General features: G+C 36.9%; 2 long non-coding RNA genes across 5 annotated transcripts in view; one reads left to right on the top strand and one right to left on the bottom strand.

Annotated features, from left to right (window-relative positions):
- LOC309877855 overlaps positions 1-24,422 on the bottom strand; it is a 637,773-nt gene that overhangs the window by 517,125 nt on the left and 96,226 nt on the right. The window lies entirely within an intron of this gene.
- The window catches only part of LOC309878637, a 235,056-nt gene that overhangs the window by 186,758 nt on the left and 23,876 nt on the right, over positions 1-24,422 (top strand). For 3 of the 4 annotated variants that reach the window (XR_014317586.1, XR_014317587.1, XR_014317589.1), the window contains one exon: positions 10,685-10,749. This is a non-coding gene — a long non-coding RNA (uncharacterized lncRNA). Of the gene's footprint in view, positions 1-10,684; positions 10,750-17,104; positions 17,258-24,422 lie in introns of those variants that run through there. The other variant, XR_014317588.1, reaches the window with a different exon arrangement.

Below are 24,422 nucleotides of genomic sequence, written 5' to 3' on the forward strand. Positions count from 1 at the left end.
AAGATGTTGAAACAAGATTGAAGTACTCTTGTCACAATTTTTTAATAACGAATAAAGGTTTTCTGCTTATTACTAGGGAAGATAAAGATACCTTCTAGGTACATGACCCTTGCTGGTCCTCTGAAATCTCTTTGGTGCTGTTCAGGAATTCAATTAAAAGAATTTCATAGCAGTAAATAATGAAATATGCTATCTGTGTTTTTTGTCATTGTTGATTTTTTTTCCAGTGGTTTGGTATATTTCAAGCTCTCCAATAGTCATTCTGCACTTAGTTGTAGACTGTTACCCTTTGTGCAAGGCAGCAGCTTTGGCTGTCAAGTGTGAACTAAAACCATCTCTTAAGCTCAAGTGTGTTTTCAGCTACTCTGTGGTAATGCTGGCTGTGATGTTCCATCTCCCCATCAAGAAAGCAGTGTGACGTTAACATAAAATTCACTGTGTTATTTATTCTCTGGGGCAGCAGATATATGTAATATCATGAAATTCCATGAGCTGTGATGTCACAAATCATATGAATTCATGAGTCATTACTAAATTGTTGGACTGCTGAATTTGTGTGTTGATTAAGTGCACACAATGTTTGATATTAATTTTCTATAAAGCACTTCAGGAGTTTTTGAAAAAAATGTTCTTAATTGATTTACCAAATCAAAACTTTGGTGTAATAATTACCTATTTTTTAGCAAAGTTTTAATTGGAAATATTTTCTCAAGTACTAAACTTCTGATGAAGATGAACAATGACCAAAGTAACCAAGGACATGGTAGCAAAGGAACTCAACTGATTTTATTAAAGCTCATGTTATTGCTGAGTGCCCTGTGCCAATGTGAATTCCACATAATGTAGAAATGTAATCTGATGAAGATTTTGAGTTACACATGCCCATCTACATGTCCTGAAAAACAAGCTAAGGAAGTAGCAATGCTCTAATTGGAACATGAATTTTCCATTTTTCCTGTGAGTTATTGCTTACAAATAACATGATCTCTCTTTCATTGTGACACCAGAAAACAATAGTGTCCTTTTTTGTTTGTTTAATTTTGTCAGGAAATGCTGATTCATTGAAAACAAAGCTGCTTGCATTTGAACAATTCCCAGTCAGAAAAAAAAAAAAAAAAACAAAAACATTGGAAAAGTGTGTTGCAAAAGATAGTGCAGTGATTTTCAATGACTAAAGTTCTTTTTTTATTAAAAAAAAAAAAAAATGGTATTTTAAATAAGTTTTCAGGCCTGTAACCTAGTTTTAATGTATAAATAGTTCCCCTCCCCACCATCCAATAACCTGTAAATTATACATGTATAGTGGAAGCAGGAGTTAAGATCCAGAGTCCTCTCTCCCCTGCCTTTGATCACTCATAGCCTGCTCAATCTTCCGAGAAGGCTCCATGCCTTTGATCTCTTCTGCCTCTGCCTCTGTGTTGTTCAGGTTATCTGAGGATGTTTATTGTTTTGAAGTGTAGGTTTTACTCACAAAATTATGCTAATTCAAACTAAAAAATTGGAAAGTGTAGCCATTTGTACTAAAAAGATCAAAGAAGTAAAAACTTTAGGATGAATATTTAAAAAAAAAATTAATGTATAAAGAGTTAATTGCTCCAATATAAAAAATTTTAAATCTAGATTGGAAGGTTTGTGCAATTTGAAGTGAGACTATTTTGCTGACTCTAAAATTTGCAGTAGGGAAATTGAAAACTGAGATATAAAAAAATGTTTCCTGTTCAGTTTTAATCAGTTTTGCTTCAAAACTCACTGATCCTTTAGTCTGCTGAATCAAAAACACGTCTTACGGCTATAAGGCATATGTTCTTTCTTTCAAACTTAGAGTTATGGCCTATCCATATTTTTTGGCTATCAGAACTCAACTTGCTAAGAATGTAACCCAGAGAAGTGCATGCTCAGGCCTCATATTTTTGTAATTAAATTACCAAAAAGATGTGTGGTGTTTTAGGATATGTGCGTGTATATACCTACCTGCAGGTGATGGTTTGGAAAATACTGTCCAGATTTGTAAGAATATAAGTATCTAAAGATGTATGTAACTTCCTTTCTGAAATAATTAAGAATGTTACAAAAAAAAAAATATTTTCTGGTTCTGCCTGAGAACACTGCTCTGGGGCATTTTGAGGTATGATGCCATATTCAGTTATAGCAGGTAGAGTGATGACACATAGCACATACTCTTACTGAAGGCTACTTTTGGCTCAAGGCAGCTAAATGAAATGCTCCTTCAAATAACATTGCATAAGATTTCATCTTAAGTTCTTGAGCAACCAAGATTCATCCAGGGTTGTATAGAAAAAGTATGTATGAGTAACATTAAAGCTGTTTATTGTTCATTAAGAACTCAATGGTATGAAGAATGTCCTTGCAGCATCTTTATTTTCCTGGGTTATATACAGATCAAGAATGAGTCCTAGGAAAATGAGTGGCCCTGGAGGGCCCTTTGTACACAATCCAGTGTACAGTTGGGAACAGGAAGGCATCTATGCTTTCCCCTGAGTTATGTTTTGTGCTCCCATATCCATGAGAACTTTTCATTTTGAAGCTTGGGACAGAATTGCTGTTCCCTGACTATGCATGCAACTCAGCTAAGCACTGCAGCAATATTTGAAGGGGAGCATAGGCATGGGAGTTATACTGGGAGAGGTCTAGGCATTAAGTATGCTGCTAAATCATAAATTAGTAAAACATATTCTGGCTGTGCTTGCCCTTGTTTTGAAGAGGTGTTAGTGAAAGATATCAACCTTGTTTTATTAATCAGAAGTAGAAGGGATGTAAATAATTATTTGGTGTTTACTCACTTTGCTACCTAGTTCTCTTTCCTTCTCCTCCAGTGACATTTTCCAGAAACTAGATCAAGGTAACTTCAGATTTTTGTTTTCAGAGGTAGTGGTCAAGATGATGGAAACTGTGTAGGCAGTATATAGAAATTATCTAATTCAAGCTGTTACTTAAGATTCAATGCAGAGTAGTTAACACTGTGCAATGTAAGATATTCCATCATGGATAAATGATTTATGAAGAAGCTAAGTTTGGTATCTTTGGCTCTAGAACTGGAAAATCACCTAACTGCCATGCTGCTCATGCTTTTAGAAGAGTGATGCAGTACAACTTTTTAAATTTGGGAAATACATGTGTGTCAAAATTTTTATCTGATGAATAGTGATGATAATGCTTGTCTGTATTTGCATTTAGGCCTGCAAGAGACAAATGAGGTAAAGAGTACATAAGAAGAGTTTTTATATGTCTAGGATTTGGTGTAAGTGAGGGAATTGAATGTTTCACCTCTTGATTTGAACTTTTTAATGTTTATGGAATAACAGTGGTGAAATAAACAGGAGATGAAGCAAGTATGTTGAAGGAAATGTGTGTGACAACGCTCTTCCTGTCATCATGTTTGGTTTGATGTTTTATACCACCACAGCATTTTTACCTGTCTGTTTTACCTTACTGTCGTTGTTTGCCACATCTTTTTGTGCCTGAATGATCACCCCTAAGGACCTAAGTTTCTTAGAAAAGTGGAATAAAGATAGAGTCTGCTTTTTGCTTTGGCCTCATTATGAGCTCATGTCAGTCCCAGCCCTCCTCCGGCACTGCAGCCATGATGCTTATTCTATCACAATTGCACTTCACCATGAACAGAAGGGTTGCTCCCATCTGCAATGTTTGATTTTTTTCATACTGCAAAATAGTTGTTGGAAAATGCTCATTTGAATTTTTAGTAGCTGTTTCAATTTGTTATATTTGAATCCTTTTCTCTTTATGAATATCTGCACTTTTAAGGAAATAGCTGGTCTTAAAGTCTGTGAAGAATGCTTTTCTTGCATGAACAGGAATATTTGCTGTGCATTACTCTTTTTTTTTTTTTGCTATCAGTTTTAAAATACTTTCTTTTGTAGTAGCAAAACAGAAAGAAGGTTGTGAAGTTCAGGTGTCCAGCCAGAGTCAAAGAGACAAGATAATTTATAAATTTATAAGTAAATAGGCTGCAGATAATGTGGTGACAAGTTTAGAGGAGAAGAAACTTAATAAAAGCAAGAATGTTGATGAAAATTTCAGGAACAGGAAAATTTTAGTTAAATTTATGATGAATGACATGTCTGGCTCTTACCATGGAGCATCTTGCTTAAGTCTCTTAATTTGGTGGTGTTAACCTTAAGGCAGAAAAAATGGGAAGGCACAGTGCCATTTGAAAATAACATGAAAGTAGCAAACAGATGATAAATTTTCATTTGCATGCATTTTGCAAATAATTTTATCACCTCTATATACTAGAGCCTTTGAGAGTATGCTCTGCAAAACAAGACTGTTTTATTGTGAAGTGTTGTGCCATGCAATACAGTATATTAAAGTTAGCTAGAAACATGTAATATATCCAGTACTTGCATTTCCTCTTTGCTTTGTGTGTTTTCAACTTTTAACTTGTAGAAATTGTAGTTGTATGTTTGTTCATAAATATAAAACTAGCAAATACACAAAAGAGTAGACATTGTTTTCCTCAGTCGTTCCCTCTCCTTTCTCTCTGAGAGGGCTGCTGTGTTTCTTTCCTGATCTCTCTGCTTTTCTCTCATGCAGGGTGCCATTGCTCAGAGAAGGCTCCATTTTTTTTCTGTTCCAATTAGTTTACAAACTGCCTGCTGAGCTAGGAAGGCTGTAGGAAGGCTCAGTACGGACTCATAAACCCTCAGATGTCTCTTTGCCATCCCCTTCCCTTGATCAGGCCAGTGTCAGAACCAGTCCCCTCTCCTCTGGTGGAGAGGTCCAGTGCCACCTCCCTCCCCCTGGCCAGCTTGCCTGCTCCAGCTGCAGATGAATAAGGTCAGATGCTCTGGCAGATGTGGTTTTTTTTGTTCCTTTTGTATCATCCTTGTATCAGTTCATAGGCAAAACACTCTGAGATCCATCTACATCTGTAATTGTTTCTGGGCACATGTGCAAGTGATTTTTTTCAGCAGGATTTTAACATCCTACTTTTGAATATTGGTGAGGTGAGTGCTCCATTGTGGGGACTAGCCACATGCTGAAATGCTTTTTGACATGGGAGAGTAAAAGTGACTGTGCAGAATTTGATGCCTGTCGCTTCTCAAAAGCTGTTGCTCAAATTTACCTAGCTCAGACTGTGTATTATTTGTGGCAATACTGGAAAATGCCCTTCAAAGATCTGAAAGTCAGGCTGTTCCCTTGTCCTTTTACATACATTTACATCATTGATAATAATAGCAGAAAATTTGAACAGAATATATATTCATTGTAGTTCAGTTGGAGATTTCTATTCAGTTTTAATGGAACCACTGTTGTCACCTTGAATCAAAATACCATGTGTATCAGAGTTTACCCCTCGTCAGTGGCTCATTTGAAGAAAACAATGTATTTTGGCTTAAATGTTTTTATGGATGATCAAAAAATGTGAGATGGAGTGAACTGAGCTTGATTCCCCCATGCCCTATTAGAAGGAAAAAAATAATAATAACAAAAAAAATCTATTCTGATTTGTTGACTCAAATCAGTAGGAAAACTATCAAAGTAATAAGAAGTGGAATCCCAAGTTGTTGTTGCTACATAATTGTTAATTAAAGACAGATGAATTGTGTTTCTGAGTTTTATGAGCCTGCAGAAAAGCATTTAGTTTTAAATAATCTGAAAGCTCATTTAATCTGGAAGACCTTTGTGGGAGAACCCACCAGGTCTCATTTTCGTAGCTGAAGCGTCACACTGGGCAGATGCTGCTCGCAGCCCCTGGAAGTTAGGGCCACCCTTTTGCTCCCAGCTCTGGGACCACAGTGGCAAGGAGCCAGGGCGAGGAGCAGCATTTTCAGATGCTGGTGGTGCCCAGGCAGCCTCCTGCAGCTGGCAGGGAAAAGAAAAACATCATCTCTGGATTCAGAACCGCATGTGCAGCATTTCAATCAGAAAGGCCATTTGGGAAAGTTTACGCCATGTCACGGTACCAAGGGCTTTCCTACTGCTGCTAGCCCTTGAAAAGCTCCAGATCTAGAAAAGAGAGGAACTCAAGCCTGGGTTGATTTTCTGACACAAGCTGCTCTGCTGACAGGCAGCTCCCATCCTTCGACTGGATTGGGCCCCGCTCAGGAGTGCCTATCCAACCTGGCAGGAGGAGCGGGTCGTCTCACATCCTCCTGCATCCTCTGCCTCCATCCTGCCTGCAATATAGTGACACCCTGTGGGCTGCTCCCAGTCTGCTCCACCCAGCCCACTTCACCCTTCACACAGAGACTGCCCCAAATGCAATCCTTATCCCTGCTATGCTGGCCCTCCCCAAAACTGCGTCCAGCCAGGGATGCAGGCAGACCTGATGGCCCTTCGGCCTGCGTGGGTAGCACGGCCATTGTGGCCATCTAGCTGTGCCTCAAGGCCCCTTTCTCACACTTCCATCCTTCTGTAATGAGCTGTCGATCTCCTCCAGATAAACACAGTGAAACTGGAAAGAACAGCAAAAGTAAACACGACAGCAGCAGAGCTAGGTGGCTGCTGCCTGTGGTGTCCCTGGGAATGGATTTTCATGTCTTCCTGCCGTGGTTTCCAGCCTGTTGTCTTCCACTTTGTTTGCCATTCCTTAATTTCTAGCCGTAAGGTCTTTTGCATGCACCCTCCTCTTCACAGCGCATTTGTGCTACTGTCTGCAGATGCTAATAGGTAGAGAGACTCCTCCAATGTCTCTGTTTTTATTAAATGTGGAAATAAGAGAAATTACCACATTTTTAACGTCTCTTTTGTGGTAGCTATTAAGCTTTCTGGTGTAGAAGGGCCAAGCAGATTTTTGTTCATTTGTTCACAACACAGCCCCATAGATAAATTCTTCTGTGTAAGCTTTTTAGGTGCTGGGAGCACGTGTATTCGTTGCTCAGTATTTTACATGGTATTTTCATTTCTAAGTGACATTTTGTGTGACATTTTACTTTAGAACAATAGATGGGCAAAATCAAAATTTCAGGTCTGAAGCAGAGGAGTTATGTCTTTTACCTAGTCTATTTAATAAGTTGTATCTTTTATAAATTCTTGTCTGATTTTGTCTTTTCAAGAAATCTGGTTTGAATGTATTTTGAAAACAGGAGGGTGCTGATGGGTCTCGAATGCGCTGGTTTACAAACTTGCAGAGCAGCGTCCTACTAACTAGTGACGATAAGAGGGCTCAGATGAAGGGGTTTGTGCTGCTGGAAACACAACCAGCTTTCTCAGGAGGCTGCTTTGAGAAAGATTGCAGCAACATTGCATCCCCACTGTTACTGGTGGGTATTGCTGCACACATCTATAATTTGTGCTAGATAAAATCAGGAGGTAATAAAGGGAGGTAAAAAGAAGAGATGAGAGATCTGTCCTGTACTTTTTTTCTTTTTTTTTTTTCTTCAGGAGAAAAAATGTCCCAGGGATGCTGCATTAACTCAGGGAAAAACAAGTGCTGCTTTAAATCAGAAAACTTGCACTGCACCAAGTCCTTTAGTTTGGGAACCATTTCAGTATGTTATGAAGGAAAGTTGCAGAATAGGCATGTTTACTAGACCTTTAATTGCTACATTTAGTAGAAAGGCGCTTTTTTTTTTCTTTTTTTTTTTTCCTCCTTTCCCTCCCCTTTTTAATGACAAGAAGCCAGAGTTTGCTGTGCAAATGAAGCAGGCTTTGCGAGAATCAGATTCACTTTGGACGACTCTTCACATTCCTAGTCATCATTACATTAGGCAGCACAATCCCATCTCTGGTTGATGGGCAGCAAAAGTGGGCAGCCTGCCAGGTAGACGTTTCCATGGCTCCCAACCCCCAAAGGTGATGCGTTTTTCAGCTAATTCAATGAAGAGTGGGCTGAACTTTGGGTCTAAACTAGACAATAGCTGCCTTCGCAGTATCAGCAGAATGGTTTATGGGAATGCACTCCACATTTGGCAGAGAATCATGTGACCTTACGGCTGAGATTTTGTGATGATGCCAACGGAGACTTGGAAAGCAGCACCCGTTCTGACTTTTTTCCTCCTTTCTTACATGGCTCAGAAAATGGTGGATCTTAATACTTGACTTTAGCCAGACTCAGCAAGCAATTGAGCTTTGAAGCACAACTTTGCCTTTATTCTGGCTTTTTTGGCACACCACCAGGAGGCTGTCCCTTTCACGCCTGATAAATTCTGCTTCTTATCTCCAAATAGAAAAAAGAAAGAAAGAAATATAAGCAGAATATTTAGACTTCATAACTGCATCTTCAAACTACGTGTTGTATTTTTTATTGTTGATCTGTAGTTCAGAACAGCCCTCCTGAGTATCTGAAGGATAAAAGTTGGTTTTTTTTGTTTTTTTTTTTTTTTCCTTTTTTTTTCCTCCTGTTTAACGAACAGGCGTTTGAACTGGGCAAACAGGGCGACAGCATTGAACATGAGATCATTGCAGCGTAGTGTAGCAAACTGGCACCCTGCCTTTTCGCCCCTTTGCTTCGGCAGATTTGTGCAATCCCCATTTATAAAACCAGCACAGGGGCGAGGTGAATTTTCTGGTCTCTCCCCACCTCTCGCACTGTGCAGGCGGTGGCGGCAAGGATTGGTGCAGCTTTTGCGCAGTGCTTTGTGCCTGGAATTCCGAGAAGAGCGAGAAAGAAGACAGGCATCCTGGTCTTCTTCCGAGAAATAACAGGAGCCCTCAGAAGAAGAAACAAATCTGAGTTTGTCCTACATACAAGAGTGCAGAAAAAAAAAAAAGTGGCTCTCCTGCTTCCAAAAAAAAAAAAAAATCTGGCATGTTACACTGCAGAGACATCAGGATGTGTTAGAGCTTCTTAAAGCAGTGTAGCAAAATGAGCCCAGGAGATTGATTCTTTTAGTAAAAACAAAAGAGAAAGAAGGATTATTTTTGTTTTTGTTTGTTTGTTTGTTTGTTTGTTTTTCTATTGCTTATATAGCAATATTTGGCACTGGGTGAAAACGTACCTTTCATAACAGGTATAGCTTCTTTTCCTTTTTTCCTTTTTTTTGTTCCATTTTAGACGTTGTTGAAACTGAGTCCTTGTGTATTAATTTTAACATATTCATCTGTTCACACTTTTTTAAACTAACTTTTTTGGGGGATGTGTTTGAGCTAATACTGCTAAAAATAGAAAGTAAACAAAAAATCTCAGATCTGTAGAAATGAGTGGCTAGGCACATTTTGTCTTAGCGAAGCACTAGAGTTATGCAAAGACCTTAATGTTACATTTGTTCAGTGTAAGCTTTGGTTATTGCTACAAAAGTTGTGGGCATTTAGATCTGGTTGCTAAGGAAAGTAAATTCTTTTTTTATACTGTGACTCATGCTTTCAGTTTCTAAAGAGAGAAAGAAAAAAAATGTGCTAACCGGTAGGAAAGGATCGCTCTTGTAGCCAGTATATTAAAGTTATTATGGAGTTAATTCATATACGATTTTCTTACAATTTGTATCTAAATCTATTACAAAGAAATCAGTGTAATAAGCACTGGAATAAAAGGCACATTATTGGGACATTCATGAAGTAAGCCTGGCTTGCAGCTAGTAACAGTGACTATTTTAAGATGTTTGGTAAAGCAGCACTTGTCCAGGAATAGCTGAAAACAGTATTTAAGATATCCATTCAGAGTGTTTGTGATAAGTGCATGCAAAGTTAAAGGAAATTTTGAGCATATGACGCTTTAGTAATAGACCCTGTTTCTTAGAACATTTGTCTGTCTTTTGTAACATATTACTAAGCAGTTAGAGCAGTCTGCACCAAAATTCAATTTGACTGACATATTTTAAAAAGCTCAGCCAAATCAGTGTTTTATGTATCTCGGATTACTTATATTTTCCAAGGCTTATAAATTTTCGTTAAAATACAGAAGTCTTTGGCTAGAAATTACTTTGAAACTTAGGGTCTTTTTCATCAAAATCTCTTATATATTTATCAAAATATTTCTGATAGATATTTGTCTAATAAAAAACTTTATAAATATATTTTGGTTTTACAAAATAGAATTGTTTTAATGTGTTTTACTTTTTATACATTACTGATTAGACAGCAACTCCTAAGATTATATGCTAATTTTGCTACCTTATATTTTTGTTGTTCTGCAATGAATTCTGGGAAACTACGGAATGGAGATCTTATGTATATGACACATATACTTCCATCCACCCATTTTGCACAAGAAAGTGTTTCTTAGATTTATGGTGATACTTCCCTCCCCAGTATTTCTGCTGGAATACTTACGTATGTCATTAATATGTCTGTTGAGGAACTAGTGATTGCATTTGTTTAAAAGAACTTTTATTTATTTTTTTAATATCTGATTATATAAAACGCATTTATTTCCTTCAAATTTTGCACGCATTTCTTGATTTAAGCATTTTAGCCTTTCCCAGTATTTTTATGCAGTTGCATAGCAAAGTACCCAATATATTCACCATTTGATAAACACTCTTTATTTTTGTTCAGCGTTCTTCTTCACTTCTGGAATTCCTAATAAAAGTAATATATTTGTGAAGTGCGATAGGATTAGGAAATGATAAATTAAATAGTCCTTTTGCCAAATTGTGTGTGTTCACAGCATGTCTTCCCATGGCTCTGAGAGGGGCATCAGCAGTGTGTCAGTTTTATATATTAAAAGCATAATTACTAATTTTGTGTAGGTTTCATGTTGTTCTGGAAACATTTTACATAGAACATATATATCAAAATCTCTCTCTTTCATTTGTTTTAGTGAAAGAAAAAATTTCAAATGAAAAAGGAAACTGAAGATGTTAATTATACCAGAATTCAACGAAGGTAATACAGTGATCTTTTTTTTTTTTTTTTTTTTTATATTAAACTTTTGCTATGATTACTTTCTGTTGGGAATATTACAGTTTGGATAGCCTTTATACTTATTGTTTCCATTAAGCTTTAGAATGGATTGAAAGATCAATACACAATTTGTTCTTTTGTTATGCCTAGTAAATATGTATTACAGATATATATACTACTGTATTTCTATGACATATATATTTACATGACATGTATATTTACTAGCAAATAACTGTATTAGACCAATCTTTGTGAAATGTGGAATACCTCTTCTATTTACCAAAAAAAAAAAAAAAAAAGGAAAGAAAATCTGAGAAGTAATTTATAGCACTTATTAGAATCATTCAGTAAATTATATATGCAGTCCGAATATTTATTTTTGACACTAAGATAAACATTCTAGATTGAGTTTTGTCTTACATATTCTCTCAAGTTAACACTTGATAATAATAATTACATAACAATAATACTAAATAATTATAAAAATATCATTCCTTCTGAATGTTGAAGTGTTGTATATGAAGTGAAAGTGAGCTTAAAACGTACTGTTATAAAATTAAAAAGTAGTTGACATTTTTTTAAAAAGCAAAAGGATACATTGGGGCATACAGGATTTTAATCAAATAATAATAATTAAAAAAGGCCATTTACTAATGTTCAGCTGTCATTAGTGAACTAGAAATATATGTTACAGTCTGCAAGAAAGTTTAGCGTTGGCCTGATTTAAAAACTTTATTATTGGCAGTGCTTATTCTCTTAAAAGGAGCTTTATCCAACTAACGATGACAGAATTAGGCCTTCAGTGGGAGCTAACGGAAGGCAGGCATTAAAATCTTACTCAGATATAGATTTCAGTAAGCTGCTAAAATTATAAGAGACCTTACTACCTTTTCGTAGAACCTGATTTTAAATTTTTACCAACTTATGCCTGTATTTTACAAATGCTTTTGGGGTTACCCTGCTGTGTTTTAAGACACAGTATTTATAATTTTCTTTGAAATATATAAGTTATAAAACTGCGTCTGTGTCTCACCTTTTTAAACTACAGATTATTACTTCAGGATCTGTTTTGAGTCTGTTGCATAGGACATCCTACATTTAGGGTCTGATAATTTGTGTTGTACTGCTTACCCGTCATAAGAAGAAAGTATTTGTTGTAGAAGTTAAGCCTGAAGATTTGCAAGATTGCCTTTTACTTGCAATCTTATTGGGGAATAACACTGATGGGAGGAATAGTGAATAAAATATACAAATCGACACATTTTCTTTGATTAATAGGCATTGTTTAATCAACAAGTTATTGTCAAGCAGTACTTAGATACTCTGTAACATGAAGAAATAGCTAAGAAGTCTGTATAATGTTGTATGAGAGCTGCATGCCAGTGTGCCTCATTGCTTTTCAGATTTAGTGGGGTGATTTTTGTTTTAAGTTCCAGTACATGATGTGGTCTCAGACACAAAGGACAAACCTATATTGTTCACTTTCATGCCATGTCCGATTTTGGATTCTGGTCTTGCATGCTGTGTGCATACTGCAGTCAGATTCCGGTTGTTGGGATTTGAGAGTTCATGAGTGCTCAAAAGGACATTAATTCCTGCTGAAGACAAAACAGTGTTGCACAGTCAATCTGTAAAATAGTGGGTTTTATTCGTTTTTCAAAAAACAAACTAGTGGCAAATGTTTGGCTTGTTTGGTGCATCCACCATTTATGCAGTTAAGTTTTAAAGTAGACTTCTTTAGGATTAATTGTAATGTTTTTACTCTTAAATACTTGTCCTTACACTTGCTTCATATGTTTGTTTGTTTAAAGTCTTCTGTGTCTCACTTTAAAAGGAAAATGCTAATCAGCAATGCCAACTGGCATAAACCCGTAGATCCGATCTTGTGTTGAAACGTACTGCACAAGCTCGCTTCTATGGGTCTGTGTCAGTATGGTGATCTGGCAAAAGTTTATGTAGCACGCACTTCAGTGGTATTTGACAACAAGCCCAAGTGAGCATTTCAAACAAAACTATATATTGTTTTTGGAATGCTTCTCTTGTCCATTGCTTTTTCTTCCAACATAGGTAATTTGTCCTGTTATCTGGTACTTTAAGCAACCTTTGGCTTAATATCTTACTAAAATTACAAATAAATGTGAGGAAATTGTAAGGTTTTCAATGAGGGAGAGTAGGATACACTATTTGCTAGCTTTAGTAAATATATCATTATAAGGTATTACACTCAAAAAAAAAAAAAAAAGACTTAATTTTACATTTTATTTTTATTTTAAAATAAAGCCAAATGATCATTCTTATCTTAACCTAGCTGTATCATTTCTACCAGATATATGTGCATATATATACATATAAACCACACACATATCTTTATACATATGTAAACATGAAGGAAGATAATTTTTACCTCTGCAGTAGAAAAATCTAAGAATATGCCTTATCATCTAAAAACTGGGGAATAACTGGGGAATAACTTCAGACTATTTCAACAGTTGAAAGCCTACCCCCATGGGAAATATGTAGGCCTGTGGCTGCTGTCACATTTCAAAGAAATGCTGAAGAAGTGAAGAAGACTTTATGGTCACCGTCGGAAGCTGTGTGCATCCGGGTTGAGGTAGTAGGTTGTATGGTTTAGAGTTACACCCTGGGAGTTAACTGTACAACCTTCTAGCTTTCCTTGGAGCACACTCGAGCCATCGAGGAATTCATCATCACTTTAATCTGATCAGGGAAAGTATGCAAAAAGGTATTGTGTCATGGCTGTACATAATAATCACTCTGAGGCTTTATTGATGTTGAAATAGTCCTGATTACTTGATTATTTCATTTACATCCTGTTACAAACAATACTAACATGTTCTCTTAATGGACTGTGACTATGTACTGCAGACACTTAAGAAAGACTGATGATGATTTTAATTCCATTAACAAAAAAGCTTTAAAATTTCATTTTGATTTATAAATTCATAAAAATACTGAGTATTTAATGCTTTATTCTTCCTCCATAGAAATAGGTTGTCTTACATAGTTGATTATATATTTTTTTTATTCAGATGCACATTATTAATAAAGGAAAAAGAACAAATATTTCTGTTCTTATAACACTTTCCAAAAAATATTACATGTTGCTGCTTGGGTAACAAGGGGCAGTATCACAAGTTGGTCTCAATCTTCCTTGAGTTTATGACATTCTTTTTTTGTGCATATACAACTCAGTGTTACATAGGCACTGTAGCCCCGCCTATGGGCTGTTGAATCACTGTTTTGTTATTCATATGCCACTCAGCCTGATTTCAACCTGGATTCTCAGCATCCATGGCCTGACACAGCTTGTCAGCCTACCTGAGTCCTGACCTCCAACGCTCTCATTATTTTTGGCCCCAACAGACATTCTTACACATCTTTTGAGTCCTCCTAACCAGGAGAACTTTGAGAAGGTGTGTTCCCTGCACGAGTTACCCTGAAGTGATGGGCACCACTCTGGGGAGGCACAACACACACAGCTTCCTTCTCTGCCATCCCTGGGCACCCATGAGGTGGTGGGGTACAGCTCAGGGTGGCCTTGCCTCCTTCTGGGTCGGCTGGGTGCCAGCTGCAGAAACAGCCCTCCTCTTTGTCCCATACCGTTGTTAAAGAAAGAGGACCAGAACACACCGAGGCGCAAAACGTGTATTTTATCCCAGTCAGAATAGAAGATGAAGGTGTGCTTATGGAGTTCTGCTGATGTTTATGTCCTAAATTGTGCATTCCTGTTCCATGGTTGTTGTTTTTTTTTCAGTCTTCCTTATATTGGAAAAAGAAAAAAAAATCCCATTAGATATATACATCTCATAAATAAATATCTTAGCAAAGAAAGAGAGAGAGTGTTTTCACATTTCTGCCATTCCCAGAAACAGCTATGAAATGAAAGGGAAAAACACTGTGCTGGTCTATCAGCCATGATTTTTCAAGAGCAGACAATGATGCTCATTCTGAAATATATGTAGTTGAGAAAAAAACAATGCTGTCTGTATTAACATAGTTCTCCCTGAAAAGGGGAAAGGAGTAGAACTTGATCATTACTATTAATGGTAACAGCGATAATTCTGCCTAAAAATGGTTTAAGATTTGTTCATATAAGGCAAAAGAGTTGAGCCATGCCTCAGTGGTGCTGTGGCTTATTAGCAAATAGTTCTTTCTATGGTTTATTTTGTACCTCTGCATTTGTTGCTTTACTTTTATTGCAGGTGACCAGACCAAAATGTTTGGCAGCCCCATAATGCATATTTTTCTTTTTTTTTTTTTTTTTTTTTTTTTTTTTTTCAGCAAGGAAAGTTAAGAATTCTTATTTTAAGTGGATTTGATGCTTGTTCTTATTGTGATTACTGTTTTCCTTTTAGTTCTGTCTATTTAAAAAAATCAGTTACTTACAGGTCCCTACATTTGACTTTTTCTACTCCAGCCTAAGACTTGCCTAACACTTTCCTAGATAACAAATAAAAGGAGATGAACATGGATTTTGTCTCTCTTTTTAATAGCTTTATTTTTTTTTTCAGTTATTAATATTTGTAATAGGAAATTGGTAAAGAGGATCTTTGTGACAGTTAGGGGAACATACAATGGATTTTAAGCCTGTCTTAAAGTGTGTGGGAACGAGGAGAGAGCAGGTTGAGTGAATCAGAGCTATTCCAGGTTAATGGAAAATGCTTAAGGGGGCAATGGCTAAATGGGAGGATAGAGGAGAGACCTCCATCAACCCAGGATGCTTAACAGGGACCACTGAATAAAAACTGTAATATCCTCTGTGGATTCAAAAGGACTCTGGTCACCAGTATGCTTTCTTCCCCTTCTATTTTAAAATTTTTATTTTCTAATTTAAGTCCACTGTAATTCTAATTGCTGTTTTCTGCCAGCAGAGCAACAGGTGTTCAATCCTTTTATATTAATTCTTCGATTAGTTGCAAAATAAGGGGGATTGCTTATACTAAGCTGAACCAAATAGAAATGACTGATGCAGAAAATGTGGGAATGTTTCATCTGACCTTCAAATGCATGATAAAATTGTAATTCTATCAGGCATAGTTACAGGTTGCTATGCAAATTTCTATTGCAGCATCACTAGCTTTAAAAATATACATTTCTCTGTTCGTTCTTTCTTTCTTTCTTTCTTTCTTTCTTTCTTTCTTTCTTTCTTTCTTTCTTTCTTTCTTTCTTTCTTTCTTTCTTTCTTTCTTTTTACCCTGTAACGTGCAATGTACTATTTTGGTAAGAGTTATCAAGTTACAAGCAAAAATGAATGAGACTGAGCTAATTCTGAAGCGGATTAAGGTGGAGAATGAAAAATAAAGGGAGAAAAAAACTTCTATTAAGAACAGCTGGATGGAGTTAGGGCTTCTGTGATTTCATTTTAAAGCCATAAAACATATTGTCCCTTTTAAGCAAAGTCTGGCTTTTTTTTTGGTTGTTGTTTTGTTTGTTTGTTTACTTTTAAAATGTTGGTGGAATACTGTTCAGTTGTGTAGCATTGAGCATTATGTTGTGACTTTTGCAGCAAATAAATACGTTTTGTAACATGGTTTAAGATGAACGTCTTCCAAATCTAGGGTCTGTCTAGCAGTGTTTGTTCCTATAAGCAAGCCATACTAGTATGCCTTTACTTTGCTTCTTGGATGTAGGAGAAGTACTTGATAGGATATCTGGGGATATTGATAGGATATCCTTAGGACCAAGCAGCCTGTTTTCCATTGTTTTTCTGGGGAGATACAGGTGTTTGGCACAAGTTTGGTCCTACAGAACAACTGCCTTCATTACTGCAGAGACACTGACCAGCCCAACACCCTTTTGTGGCCAGAATTTCCTTGGTAAACATTAAGCATGATCCAAGGCCTTAACCCTGGTTCCAAACTCAGAAACTTGCAACCTGGTGAAAACCTACTTTAATGCCAGATCCTGTTTGTCTTAAGAGCTAACTCACTCCAGAGAGATGGGGAGAGTTTGGATATCCATCTGCAGCCCAGAATGCCTCTGTCAAAAGAAAACATAATTAAAAGGACATTTCTGAGTTAATAACTGTGGGTCAGATGCAGTTACAGAATTTGGGTGTTTAGGGCCCAGCCTTTTTGAGCCCTTTCAGTGGAATAAAGCTGCCATTAATCTAGTTGACCAGAGTAGGAAAAGCAAGCTTTGGGCAATTTTATGTCATTGAAATAGCATAGAACTGTCAAAAACATATAAGTGAATATGGGTAAATATAGCTGATAGCGTGTTTTTAAGCTCTTAAAAATAATCCAATAGATTTATATTATGAAAGCTGAAAGTCATTATAAATTTTTGTTGTTGTTGTTTTCTTTTTTTCCTGTAGCTGATGCACTTCCTGGTTTTGTCATTCTACTTAAGCAGAAGAAAATGATGCATTTCACTTGGTCTCATGCTTCATCTAACTTCCTCATCTTCAAACAGGTTGCAGTTCTTTAGAGATTTTGGGGAAAAAATGTGGTAAAATATTAAAAAGCAATCCCAGAAAATGTTTTAATTTCAAATCTGTTCTTTAAAAAAAAAAAAAAAAAAGTAACCTCTAAAATTTGTTTATTGAAACTCTTCAACAGGAGACCTGTGATAGGTCACTTGACTGATAAAGTTGGAGTAGAAGTGCACTTGAAATTTTTTGATTTTTTTGGATGTGGTTTCATATGACATTCATTTATCTATTAAGAGCAGCTTCTGGTATTTTTAATAAAATTAAAATTAAATACGTCTGGCAAGCCCTGTTGCAATGTGAATATTGCTTTTATAGCATAGTTAAATACAAGATTGAAATGCTAATGCTTTTGCATTACATAGCACAGAAGAATTAAATGATTTCAGCCTTGTCTTTTCTCACATAGTAAAAATATTTACATCGGAGTGATCTTTTGGTAGAGTAATTTTGTACAGGGCTTCTGGATATTTCAGCTGTATTTTATTGCAAATGATATAATTTATATGGAAATTTCAGATAAATTCTTATTCTGTTTTGTTCCTTCCACCTTTTCTTTCCTGCTACTTCTGGGAGAAGTAAGAGCAAGGCTAATGTTGATGAAGTCATTTTAGGAATATTTACTAAGTCTGAATAAAACCTCAAAGATGATGTCTCTCTTTTCTAGTATGACATTGTCTTTTGTTTGGAACTGTGTCCAGTATCCTTATTTATTTTCTTGCAAATGTGATCGACAGCTTACTTGATCTTACAGAATAATAGCCATGGATCCCATTGCTCTCTCCTGCCTTTGTTGCACCTCCTTTTAAACAGAGAAATCTCACCCCTAAAATGCTGTGCTTTGAGGCTCTCTGACTGATGTAGTTCACTGGTTTGAGTAAGACTGATGCTGATATGCTCCAACCATTGCTCCAAGAGCCTTACCAAAAGGATACAGATAGAGCATAGCAGATTAATCCTTATTCTAAGAGTCTGAACAGCCTTTTTGTACTGCCTACTTTACTTTTGCGATTGGGCAAGAGGGGAGGCATTTTCATTTTTTAATATGCAGCTAACGTACTACACTATTGCCTTCATCTGAGAGTTATGAGTCTGCCCAACTAAAGCTTTATCTCCATGGTTGAGAGTGAATTATCTGGTTTTATCTGTGGTTTATCTAGGAAATGCAGGCTCCCTCATTTTTCTTTTTCTGTCTCCACATACTTGTGGTTTATACACTGCCGTTGTTTGTTTGGTTGATTTTTTATTTTTATTTATTTATATATGTATATATATTTGATTCTTAATTTCTTGACACTACAATGGCAATAACAAAGAATATACTAGCAACAAGGATGGTCAGAGAATAGTACCCTGACAGCCTTAGAGAAGAGCGGGATCAGTGTTGTTGCATGTTTATAGTTAGCAGACTGCAAAAGCTTTCTCAAACCAAATTCTCCACGAGGCCTTTCTGCTAATGCCCTTCTAACAGGGAAGGAGAATAAGTTGTTTGGTACTGCTACCTTTGTAGGTTTAGCTTGAGACCAATGGGTTTGACTTAGCTCAAGCTCTGTGTGAATGGAATATATTTCAAACTAAGTCCCTGGACGATAAATACACTATAAGGTTCACTTTTCCCTAGCATGCACCCAGTCTTGTGATAACTGCATTATCAAAACAGACTTACAGGCCTGGGAAAAGGTGACTGTCGGTCCCTGAAATGTTTTGTATGTATGCATATATATACATGTATGTATGTGTTTTATTCTGCATTGCACTACATTGATTAAAATAAATAAATAAATAACGCTTATTGGGGGGTACATCTTATGTATTTCAATGTTTGCTGAGACAAATTTGTTAACTTCCCAGAGGAGGATGAAATCATGAGATGGGAACTTTCCTAGGTCAGCTTCACCATCCCATGAAAGAACTTCCCCTTTAGACTAGGGACAGTATTCGGACTGCAGTAAATCACTGTAATAGTTGGTTTCCTGGAAGGTTGCACAGGAAAGGTGTTCAGTCTGGGTCTCGAAGTAGAGTGCCTGTGACTGGGAGAGTTGAACGTGGGAACAAAGGGAAGTTTTATGGCTTGAGCATGCCTCCAAGTATTCACATGTCCGGGGCTGAGAATTCATGACTACTATTCTCAATCACAGCTTTTCCCCCAAGTCTTCCACTATTGGGGGATATTTCTATCTCCAGCCTCTCTGCCTCTTCAGAAAGCACAAAAACAATGTATACAGCTGAAGGGGATTTATTCTGTAAATTCTTTGAACCCCTCAGATTCACCTGTGTTAGTTGAGTGTTTCACGCAGAGAGGAATGTCTGTGGTGTAGACTTTGTATTAAATTATGATTTATGCTATGTTGAAGTAGCCTGTGACTGATCTACTGAAAAGTGACTATTCACATCCTGTGCAGGGTGTGAAACACCCAAGGCAGTTTTGAGCACGTTGTACCAAGGCCACCACTCATAGTGGCAAAGCTGGTTTACACAGCAGCTAAGCCTCTGGACCCTTGTGTTTGAGGGCCTCTGCTGAAGCTGGTGTCACTGTGTGCAGGCATCTTTGTGGGCTTGGGTATGGGGAGCCAGTAGACCAATGCAGCTGTTCAGCTCCACAATTAGTAATGTGTTTTGCTTCTTTGTCCAAATGCTAATAATGTTTGATTTAGGCTAGATTTATTCAATGGAACACATCTGACAGTATCCACTTCCAATTTCTTCAGCCTTACTGCCCAAATATCCTTTTCCAGGTTGCGTATTGTAAAGAACTAAGCTCAGACCTCCTAAATTTACATATTGTCCTTGAGTCTCTTCACTGGCTTTATAGGAAGGTGGTGTCTGAAAATGCTCAGTAGTAATCAGCATATATTGATTATTGCTCATATAAACTTGGAGACCAGACTGCATGCCTGAGTCCATCTGAAGTAACACAGCTGGCAGTCTCGGTACAGCCACAGGGAGCTTTTGTTAAAAAATTATTTTTGTCTTTAGATAGCATTTACTCAGGATGTTGCTTATGAAGGACACAATTCCTGTGGTGATAAAGGGGTTTTTGAGAGGCATTATTATAAAATACTGTGGAGTATATCGTCCTGGTGAATTATTCAGCTTCTAATACAAGAAGAATGTATAGATATCTCTATTGTTACTTCCATTTTGAAGTAAAAAGGTACCTGAATGACCAAAAAGGTAAATTTTAGTGACAAATCCAAGAACTGAACTCATACTTTATGTAACATGCTGCTATCTTTTTCCCAAAATGACTTGGACATTTAGGAGCCTGCATACTGTTGATTTACAGCATGCAGGCAACTTACAAAAGAGAAACCTCAGGCACATAGGCATCTTTACAGCTTTTTGACCCTAAGCTTCTTAATGATGGACCCCATTGCAGGATGTTAAATACATAAACTTCTCAGTGCTGCCTCTTTGTCATGCTTCTGAACATGAGGTTCTTGTCTAAACATACAGTCCCCATATATTCTTTGCCACTTTTATGAGAAAATAGTGCCCTAATTTCATTCCTACTGCTGTTGTAAAACAAGATAATATGAGCAACATAGAGACATGTACAGCTTTGAAAAAATGGAGTGCTTCATAACACTTAGTGAAGTTAAAATTCTGTTAAAGCTTCATGCTCTGGCCAGCTTGAGGCCAACAGCATAAACAGAAAGCAGCTTGCACACCAGATGCACCTGTGGATGCTGCTGCCAGCCGTGCTGGTGCAGCCCCTTCTCTTACCCCTTCTTTAAGGAGCCCCTGATCTTCCCTGGGCCTCAGCAAGCTGCCCTGGGCATCCTGTGCTGTGGGCTGCAGTGGGAGATGGCTCTGTGCCTGCTCTCCTGCCGTAAAGGCACCTGCGGGCAGGGAGTGCTGGCTGGGCAGGCAGGCTCAGCCCTCGCACCATCCTGAGTGCTGCTGGCAGTCCCACCCTGCTGCTGGGGCAGGAGCAGCTCACATGGGCATGGGGATGGGCATGAGGATGGCCACAGGGCCGTCACTGCCCCACCAAGTGTGGGTATGGGCAGCCTGGTGCAGACAGGAGTGAAGCATGGCTACCGGACAGGTGGGGGGGTTGGGCTCTGGAAGTAAACATACAGCCTGTCTAATGAATGCATTCTTTATTAGCTGTGTGAGCTGCTGGAAATGCCAAAGTGGATCAATAAGGGCTGTGGTTCAAGGTTGCAGCATGGGGCTGCACAGCTCCCAGGTTGTGCCCACACCAAGGTGGGACCTGGTAGCCTGGAGCAGACAGCTGTGTGAAACTGCGGGTGGCGTAGGGCCATGTTAAGGATACCTTCTTATGCAGGAGAAGTGGCTGCTGTTTGTTATTGCGTAATTTGATTTGACTCTAATTTAATGGCAGTCCTTACTAGGCAACATGATTTGCAAGGCTGATTTGCAGTTTTATTGATCGGGTCTTTAATTTATTTGAACTTGCACTCAGATGCTTCATCAGAGGTTTAATGTAAATCTGAGAAAACAGCTTTGTAAGGGCTTTTTCTTGACAGAACTTGAACTCAGGTGCTTCAACAATAATTCAGTGAGGTTCAGTGTGAAAATATTTAAAGAAGGAAAATTCTTCCTTAAACTTTACTTTTTAAATAATGGATTGGCAATGTTTTTCCTTTTTTTGAGGATTTTTTTTTTTCATAATCTTATTTTCAATATTTATTCAAAGCAAACTTAAAATGTCAGTTTTTGAGTTTTGTAAAATAATGGGCTTTTAAAGGAGTCTGAGGGATCAACTTTGCAAAACTTTAATTGACAATAAGTAACTTGTCACTTTTGGAAATTTTCTATCCTTGTATTTATTAGTAAGAATTTACCATACACAGAACATATATTTCAGAGCTACCTACCACAGTCTCCTATTTATTTTCAAACTGTATGTTTTATTCAAAGAGCAGAGATTGCAAGACATGAAAATAGATTATCTGATTTTGAAATTTATCAGTTATTTTTTAAAGATAAGACTTCTTTTTGAATCTTTAGCAGTATGCATTTATAAATTTTAGAAATGAATGGTCCAAACAGGGAGGAGCTAACAACTGATTGATTAATGGTAATTTTTCATTACCTTTTCCAAAACTAAACCTTTGCACCTGAATTCATCAATGAAGAAAGGAGAAAGAGGCACAGAGTGTATCTGTATGGGAGGAAGGAAGGAGTGGGGAGGATGAATTATTATGTGATAAGCATGAGAGGATGTAAGAGGAGGAAGGAAATTGAGGAGGCATACGGAGTAAGAGAGGATAAAAGGAATGGGACTATAGCAACTGCATTTGTACTCGGGAAAGAGTCTCTGGACATGTAGATGTGAGAAAAGGACATGAAGATTTGCATTGTTTTACTTCATCCATCTTGATAAGTTTTTGCAACTCTTTTTTTCTTATTAAACCATATAAGTTATATCTCTAAACACAGAGATATACAGGCAAAAATTCATATTTGTAAATAAACAGAAGACCTCACAGCAATAAGTTTTTGTATTGCCTATTCAATTTTATTTATTTATTTTTATTAAAAAAAGAAGTCTAAATTAGAGGGGTGGTAAGTCTGAAGAGTAGTAATTGAGGGTAGCATACATTTCAGACATATTGAAACCATCTTAAAATGGTTTCACATTCTCAAGTATTAGGAACCCACAAATTTCAAAGCTGAGGATAAACTTAAAATCCAGTGTGAGGACATGCAGATAACCATAAGTCTGCCTAAATACTGACACAGTTAGATGATGTATCTAATGATGTTGATTAGTTCTGTCTTGTCTAAAACAACAAACACTAAATGATTATAGCACAGCCTATTACTATACAGTGTCAACATAGGGTAGAATTTAGCTCGTGTGGGTGCCTTCCTTTGCTCTGCTCAGTTTATTTATATAAATGAGAAATATAAAACACTCCAAAGCCTGATGCAAAAAAGACAAAGATAACCCCAGCTTTTATATGGACTGTAATTAATCAGCAGCCTGCTGCCACAGAACTTAATTTAGGGAAATTCCTAGTTAGAATCAAGAATGTTAAACATTCGTGTGAATAAGAACAGTATGTGCAGTGGCGCTAGAAGCAGCAATATTTCTGATTCAAACCATGCACTGAAAAGTTGTTGAGGTTACAGAACTTCTTTCCTTTTAAAATTAAGTGCTTTATGAGAGAATGAAGTTATTGACTGCTGATCACTTCCAGACATAGAACGGTGGTCTATCAGCCCATTCCAGAGTGCAACAGCAGTTCCACATGATGCATATTAATGGAATAGCTCATTAATTCCACAAATATCACTAAACTGGTCAAGTCATTATGAATTTCCATCACCTTAAAGAAAATTCAGCTGCTTCAGATTTTTCAGCTCTGTGAAAGTTGGTGGAGGTTATAGAATATGTTAAAACAGCAGCATCTACACTGAGAAATGCGAAGATCTTATGCTGAGCTTTTTTTGTTGTTGTTGTTGTTGTTATTAAACCCTTTCTATTCAGCATCCAAATGGAGTTTGAAGATTTTTGTCCAGATTTTTATTTTGAGAAGAATGTGTTTATTTATGAGTTATCAAATAATGTTATTACAAATTGCTACATTCATTGTAAAAATTAGAGTTTGGGGCTGTAAGGCTGATTACATGTTAAATTAAATGGCTAAAGAACAAAACAGGCTCTTATTGTGGTAATAAAACAATGATTTCTTTGTCTTGATCTTCTTATAAGGTATCCTCAAAGACTTTGTTTTATACAAAGCTTTGTAACGTAAAGGCAAGTGATTCACATTCAAGGCAGTATTGAGAGGAAAAATAAAAATATTTTTAAACAATATTAGGTATTAAGAGACAACCATAATTTACCTGATACTAATTTCTCGTCAGAGAGAATTACAAATATTTTTCACTATTTTAAAAAAAATATATATTGCAAAATTATACTGAGTGCTCTGATCAGTCGGTTGTTTTTCTTCTTTCCATTTAATAGAAAGGAGAGAAATATACAATTTATAGCTGCTTTCTGTCAATATGTTTCCTATACCATGGCTCTTAAACATAACTCCCCAGATGTCATAGAACCTTTAAAAGGCCTGATAGTAGAAATTCTCACTTAGTAAAAACTTACTTCAGATCTAGCATTAATAAAAACAGAATTTGTGCAAAAAGAAAAGTAAGTATTCATTAATATAAGTTTATATTTCACTTAATATACGTGAAAGTAGGAAATACTGAGAAGTCAAAT

The sequence above is a fragment of the Aythya marila genome, assembly GCF_965140915.1.
Source record: "Aythya marila genome assembly, chromosome: 1".
NCBI classification, from domain to species: domain Eukaryota; kingdom Metazoa; phylum Chordata; class Aves; order Anseriformes; family Anatidae; genus Aythya; species Aythya marila.